The 8456-nt window shown below is 29.3% G+C and overlaps 1 pseudogene; it reads right to left on the bottom strand.

Annotated features, from left to right (window-relative positions):
* Nucleotides 1-5905: 5905 nt before the first annotated feature.
* Nucleotides 5906-8012, bottom strand: LOC124923704 (annotated as a pseudogene).
* Nucleotides 8013-8456: the final 444 nt, after the last annotated feature.

Below are 8456 nucleotides of genomic sequence, written 5' to 3'. Positions count from 1 at the left end.
ATGAGGAGAAAATCGCTGAGATTATAAATTTAAACGTTGAGTATGTAAATAGAGAAAAAATTGAGTTTAAACACAGTATATATTTGATTATAATTTTTACGTAAACTTATTATGCAAAATTACTGACAACTTATAATGCATCGGACCAGTCGCAGCGTATATTGCTAAATAAAACGAGGCCTTATTTATAATAAAAACTAATCATTTCTATCACCTAGATTTAGTCATAATTCCCTAGATTTTATTAATAAAAAAACCATTCTCCATGCATCTAAGATTCCTAAATTCATTAGCCTCAGGACCCTTGACTAGTCCATCAAAACTTCATTTTGGATTTCCGATAAATTATTCACAATTGCTTGAAGATTACTCAATCGGATATACATATACAGAGAACCAAAGATTATTAATTATGCATAGATCAGTTCTACTAAATCAAGAACCTTTATTTCCTGAATTAGTAGGTTCAAACTCATTAATATTCCTAATACACTCATTAAATACTCTCAATGCTTTTGAAATTGGAATCCTATTATTGAATCTTTCATCAAAAAATCTTATAACATTAAAGTCTCCTAAACTAGTCCATGGGTGATGAATCATTAACATATTTACTTCAATTATAGACTTAGTCCATAATATTTACTCTTCTATCCAAAAAATAAAATTATGTTGCCACCAGCTGTACTATCTGTCTATAAAAAAAAAAAACTTTGTATCATCAGCTTAATTTTTTTTATTATATATAAAAATTAGAAGGGTCACCCTTATATTGGTGTAGTTTTAACCCATATTTCTTAATGAGTTCCATCTTTTCCTTTGCACAAAATTCTTTTTGTTTCTTAGAAACAACTAAGGTATATCATTCATTATTATCTACTAGACTTAGCTTATTAGATCATTTTCACACTTATTAGTTGTTCTGGTAATTATTTCAAATTTACTTCCTTTCCTATTAAAATAAGAGGATCCAACTGCAGGTCTAGCAACATCATTAAATCTTCTAGCTAAGTTGTTTACACTATTTTGGTTTTAGGTCTGGCTTTTATAATAGTTCTTATGAGTGGTTCTATACTCTAGTGTAGGTTCCTTAATCAAGTTAAAACTTTTCATTTCATTTTCTAAATTATTTTTAGACATATTACAAACTAATTCTACACTGGTGCATCTGCATCATTCAAATCCACAAATTCTGACTTATTACAAATTAAATTTCTTCTGTTTTTTTTCTGTGGGATCTCATTTCATTTATTGTACAAAGTGTAATGAATTGAATAATATTTAATTTTTGATAAAAATCATTTTTTTTTTAATATCTATAAAATAACTAAACCGAAAGAGAAATAAAACTACAAGCTCTCACTTTAGATAATCGATCTCTACGACACTAATACACGGGCAATATTCTCATCAAATGCATTAGGCGATAAACTCATTGTATAGGAGTTCATAATCATAGAGTTTGTAAATAAATATTTTATAGAAAGTGACCATTGCTAGCGAAAGAGAGTGTAAAGAGAGAGAAAACGACATTTCGTCTATACTGTATAGGCAGTTCATTAAAAAGTGAATAGATTTCTAATGAACTGCCTATACACAAAATGTCATTTTTTTTCCTTTTAAACTCATTTCGCTAGTAAGGGTGACTGTCTATTTTTTTTTTCAGTTTACAACATTCTCGTTCATCCTAAGTCGTGATCAGGCTGAAATCGATACACAGCACTACTAATAATCTCAATCTTACTATTATCTAATTGACGGACAATCCATTCTCGTTGTTCAGGAGGCACAAGTTTAGGTAAATTCACATTTGTTTGTCAACGCAACGTTGGGGACATAATTCTGTTGATTTTCTCTAACATATTCCAAACATAGGCACTCCTTTGAGTGATTAATCCCAATAAAATTTGAACTAGTCTAGTAATATTCTGGCTTAATACTAGATTTAGTGTTGACATTATTAATTAGAGATGTTTTAGACAGATTTGATTTTTTCTATTAACGAATGCTCTCCTTTAGACACTTCCTCTCAGTGTTTTTCTCCAAATTAACCTTTGCTTATACATTTGCTTCAAATTAACCTTCTCACCAGTGGTTTCCATATTTTTTCAAAAGGGACTGCCTTTTTTAATGACAGTTAATATGGAATGTTCAAATGTATCACACATTTGGCAACTTAGTGGCGGACCCAGAAATATTTTCTCGGGGGCGAAATATATAGTAACGTAGCATTTTTTTGGCGATCAAATAAATGCATTTTTTAATTAAAATTTTACTCAGTAATTACATAAAAATACTAACAAGCACAATTACTAAATTATTTTTGTCCATGAGTCGGTACAAAAAGAAGACAAATATCTTCATTATGTGACTATATCAATCAATCAATTCAAGAAAATTACCTTTATTTGATGAACTACTTGACTCATCATGTCCTCGAAAAGGTAATCCTTGCCTCAATAGAAAGTGTGTTACATCAAACATTGTCGTTAAAACGGGTGCGATAATTTATTTCTATATCACGACCATGTGTACGTAAAACATTTCTCATGTTATGTCTTTGATCTTGAAATGATTCAAGTTGATTTCTAGCTTCATTATGACAACTATTTGAAGTTCCCATATGTCGATTGAATCTTTCTAATGCCCTTTTCCAATTTTTGTACCCATCTCCTATAAAGGTAACATCTACGTTTTCTCTATTTAAAAGCTTAAAAAGATAACACTAAAAATAAAATGATGTATCTTTTGATATGCTATGTTCTAACCATGTATATTTGATCAGTAACATTAGACTCATTAGTAGGCTCATTAATTGATTGAGAATGCTCAGACTGCTCATGTGATGTAGAAGTAAAAATTCGTTTATAGAACATTTTCATTATTCTATATTCTACATAAAATAAATAACTAAAAATAGATATGTGTCATAACCTAGGCCCTAAATAAAATCTAACAATACATTTATTTGTTGTAATAGTTTAAAACTAATTTAAAATTAAGAAATATAAAATAATATTTACCTTTATATTTATATAAATTATTATTTTACCCTTATATTTATATAAATTATTATTTAATCTTTATTTTATAAGTAATTTGTATTATTAATTAATTATATTGAAATTAATAATATATATATATATATAATTATAATATAAATGTAGTTTTAAAATAAATAATAATCTTATATGATTTTTATTATTTTATATATAATTTTTTATATTTTAAATTATATAAATAAATCTTAATTATATATTAACTAAAATTTATGTATTATTATTATAAATATTGTATTTAGAAAATATTGTGGTATAAAATAAAAATAATAATTACTTTAATAAAATTATATTTGAATTAGAATACTATAATTATGAATTAATTTTTATAAAAGAAAGTGTTAATTTATTATAAATATTAGAAAATAATGTTTGTATAAAGAAAATGTGAGAGGGAGAGTTTGATCACCTTACCTTATTATGGAAGGTCAACTCCAAAACCAGCAGGACAAAATCTTACTTGATAAATATATATATATAAAATATCTTAAAACTTTTATGGTGGGGGAGGCCCGGCCCCAAAGCCCCTTTAAGGTCCGCCACTGGTTAGGCTTATATGGATATTGAACATTAGTAATACATCTTTCCAATTTTAAAGTTGTTCAGGATAAATTTCAAATTGGAGTTGACTTTTGGATAAATTTCCATAACTTTTGCAAAATTTAATTTCTTGTTCTTCTCTAATTTGATATAAACACAAACGCTTCCCTATATCTGAAATGAGCTTAATTCCTTTAGGAGTCATAAGATAAGGTTTTTTTTTTTTTTAAGTAAATCCAAATAGACAATTTAGCTTTTTTTTTTTTTTTATTTTCCATTAACTCATCCCAGTGTTGTAGAACCATCACAAGATTCCTTATCTGTGTAATTCCTCTTTTTCTATGATAATTGTGTATCATTACCTTCTTTGAACTTTAAGAAATAAAACCCATGACACATTTTTTAATTAAAACCTTTTCTAACCATATTTTTTCACATCTGTTCATTAGAATAGTCCTAACTACATTATAGGGAGCTTTTCTACTACCCAAAGTGTATATCCCACAATTATTTTCTTAAATTCTTTTATACACTCATTTTAAACTTCTTCCTGAATAACAAATTCAAAGGGTTTTACAAGCATAACATATTCTTGATTAAAACCACTCAATGAAATTTTACTTTTTTCATAACCTTTGCCATTAAGTACATTAGCCCATGTCATTTGATTATTAGTAGGGAATGTTGGTTGTTTGCTGTAATTAAAATTAGCCCAGTTATTTTGACTAATAGTTGTAGGTTTAAGTTCATCCAAGATCTTATTCCCCCAAGCAAGTACATCTTCCACTCTGTACTATATTTCTAAGATCACAGACTACATGATTTAAGTCTTCTATACATCTTATTATTTTTCAGACTTAATGATAGCATTGCATATTCTACTTTTAACTTAGACAGAAAGAGATTTCCATGTGATTAATTTTCAAATAATGTTTTTTTTTCATCCCCAATTCCTTTATGGTTTTACCATTTATCTCTTTGTTGTCATTAACATCTCCACTGCTAAAGGCGCGCAGCAGTGCAACATTCGGATACGACTTTTTATATGGATTCTCTTCTACTTGAATTTCCTACATTGGTCCAGATTATCAAACCCTTCTATATTAGGATCTATATACCCCTTATAAAAAGACAATTCTGTAAAACTCAATGAATAATATTTTGTCTTAATTACAGTAATATATTTTATATTATAGCAACTAAGATTAACCAAGGTTCTATAGCATATAACTATCTAAAATTATAGCCACTTTGTAATCAAGGGAAAATCAGTAATTGTACAATCAATAACCAAAGCTAAAGCATAAAACACCGGGCAAAAACCAAATAGAGGAGAAAACAGTGCAGAAGTATCACTATAATAAAGGCCTTGCAACAATGATAACTAATACTCAACAATAAAGAGATCAATCAAGAAGCAGAAAAGGTAGTCAAGAGTCAAGACCACCACATTAATATCAAGATTTATACAAAAAGTATCAACAAAAACAACTCTCATTCCACTCATAATCTTCAATAAATGCACCAAGAGAAATGATACAGAGAACTCTTCAATGAAAAGCATATGAAGAGTAGTTAAAGAAAACGCACAAAAAAAACTTGATTATTATTTTTTCTAACATTTATGAAGAGGATAAATAAAATATAAATCATTGGAAGTTGTCTTTGGGAACTCCAAAGAATACCTACAGCAAATACCACTTTCAATCACACTAAAAGAAACTTTGATTCATGCTTATAAGCGCCTCGGTTCACACTAGCATCCCAAGAAGTATGCTATAATATTGTCGTTAAAATGTAACATTTAAATTCTTAATCCATACTACCCTAAACTCTAAACCCTAAGTCACATTTATTTTTTACTTATTTATTAGTTGTTTTATTATTTATAGACTTTTTAAAGTCATTTAACATGTTATATTTTCATTACCACTTACTTACTTTTTAACAATTAAAATCCATAATTGACATAAAAGTCATGCTTTACAAGGGAAAAAGATCAAATATAAACCAAATTTGACATTCGACAATATTTAAGCCATTAGATACGACAAAATAGGTCATGAAAATGATTGTCTATCAGCAGTATTATTATTGCATATGATTACGAAAAAGAAATGACACTATTAAAAAAAAAACTCACAATAGAGTTCAAAATCAAATACCTCAAAAATCCAAATGGTGGAGATCAAAATTCAAAACAATGTACATTTCTTAGTTTAGCTTAATTGTAATTGTCAATTAAAAAAAGTTGTCCAAACATAAAAAAAATTCTTCAATTCTAAGTAAACGTTCACCTCCCAACTATGTTTCATATGTTCAAAACAATCAGTTCTTTCAAAATAATTCTAAATGTAAAAAGTTTGGTTTATGGGTCACTCAGCTCAGCTTGATACCAGATAGATATATCTAATTTGGAGAAGATTTCATATTCAAGAAACAAACATTCTTCAAGCTTTCAACCACTCCAATGGCATCCAAGCTGAACCTTCAAAAACCTTCACTCACCCCCATTTCTTCGAAGTATAAACTGGGTATTTCAACAGGGCCCTTCCTCAACCCAACATATTTAAACTGTTAAAACACAAACATTTTGAGTTACATTAGATGTTTGCTTCCAATTAATAAAGAGTTCAAAGACAGCGGCAAGTATAAGACCATACCTTATGCTGCAAGTATTTCTCTCTTATTGCTACATAAGAGCCTCCTCTTTTACCTAAGTGCAACTCGTGTATAAGGACAACACATTCTTTTAAATCAGAAGCTTTGTATCCTGAATACTCTTCAAGGTTTGAATTCTGTATATAATAGAAATATTTGGAGGAGTTAGTTCATGTTAACAAATCTAGCAAAATTCAGTCAGCAATAATAACTATGTGCTAAAAATATAAATTTTCACACAGTATAAGCTTGGAAATTGATGGTTGATTTTAGAGAGCTACTTACCCATGGATGTTTATCAGGATGGGTTATAAACCTCGAAAGGAATACAACAGAAGAAGCAATCACAGATGGTAAAAACTTCAAACATTAGTAGTCCAATAAGCTCAACTCTGCCAAGTAGCATCCCAATAACTCAAACTTCGAATTTGGATACTGCATAACACAAATGTACAACTATTAGTTTCCTTTCACAAAATTCAGCATCTACCGTTTGTTTGATATAATTGGTAATAATCAAATTGAAAATACTATTGATTGTTGAGAAAATTGATTATTAGGATCAAAAGAATAACTATTTTGATATTTTACAAATATTATAAGTGTTGAATCACAAGTTATTTTGGTATCTAGATAATTCACATCAAAATAGGCTTAGAGAGAGACTTACTTTGCAATTCTCTTCAGAAATCCTGGCAAATCTTCTGTAAATGGCAACAAGGAAAAGAACCAGAAATAATGAGACTCATCAAACATTATATCCAGGTAATGATTTAAGGTAATTGGGAGAATATTCAACTTGGTACCTCAAGATGTCAGAATTGTTGGATTGCTCACTTCAAATTTAAGTGACTTGAGAATATCAGCTTCCATCTTCACGACATCTTCATTTGTGAAAGTGAAGTCTGTGATGTAACACATGTCATCAACTGATGGAGGATCAGACTCTTCAAACTTTCTGCTTAAGAAGGAACAGTCTAAGCATCAGATATTGAATGTTTAATTTTTCAAATAGTCACATAACAAGAATGTGTCTTACGATGCAATGAGCATAGAAGAAACACCAAGCAGCTGTAGCCTCTGCCTATTGATATGATTAATAGACAAGAATCTGTCAATGTAACTGACTGTCAGAAAAAGCGTGTCAGATTGAATCTTGTATTCTCCTGCAACCTCAACCAACCAATCCACCAAAACCCCTCTCATGTTTGCAGTGACATCTGTTTGTATCTTCTCCATATAGTCTTGCAATGGCCTTCTCTTTGCCTCTTTCTAAATAAACAAACAAATCCCATATTCAATATACAATAAAGAAATCTAGAACACATCATTCCAAACTATAGTCAAGATTATCAAATCAGCAAGGAAATGAAAAGTCAGTCTGTCCAACTAACCTCCATGTTATGAAGATAATCGTAGATTTCAGCTACGTATCCATCGCACATCTGAGAATCATCAAACTTCGTTGTAATGTATCCGCCCTTCATTCTGCATTTTAGCTTAGGAAACTCCGTATCCAGATCCTTAGTCGATGGAATACTCATATTGGAAATCTCAATGAAATGGGTTCTCTTCTTGTCGGGGGATTGCAGATGAGAATCATCTTCAACTCCGACCATCGCGTCAGCTGTCCTCTTCTTCGCCTGTTGGGTAACCCTCAATGAGATTTCTTCTTCCGTCATACCTTCCATCTCTCACTCCCGACTATATGATTCTTAGATAGAGATAGACAAGAAGAGAAAGAAAGGTGAGCGAAAATGAAGGAGATGACTTCCCTAGTGCATTAGGAGAGTGAATAAAAAGACATATTTGAAATGTTTTTTGGATGGCGCTTCAAATGAAAATGTTTGAATCAGAATGAAAATTGTTGGCTGCAAAAATATGAAGCTAGAAAATTCAGAATTTGCCGGTGTTTTTTTGTTTCCCGCATTTATTTTATGCCCATGAGATTTCTAAACAATTTTCTTAATATTAAAATTTCATAATTAATTAATTTTAAACATATAATATTATTCATTATAAACTTACTGTGTACTTGTTTTACAAAACAAATGAATTCTCAATAATTAATATTTCAATTTGAAAATAATTTTTTATAATTTAAAAGATTAGTAATTTTGATTTAAAAAATTGAAATAAAAAAAACAATTAAACAAAGTTTTATACATCAACAAGGAATTTGATTTGATATATATA

Source organism: Impatiens glandulifera, chromosome 2 (genome assembly GCF_907164915.1).
Source record: "Impatiens glandulifera chromosome 2, dImpGla2.1, whole genome shotgun sequence".
Classification (NCBI taxonomy): Eukaryota; Viridiplantae; Streptophyta; class Magnoliopsida; order Ericales; family Balsaminaceae; genus Impatiens; species Impatiens glandulifera.
Note: the sequence above shows the minus strand (reverse complement) of the source record. Positions and strands in the feature narration are given on the sequence as shown.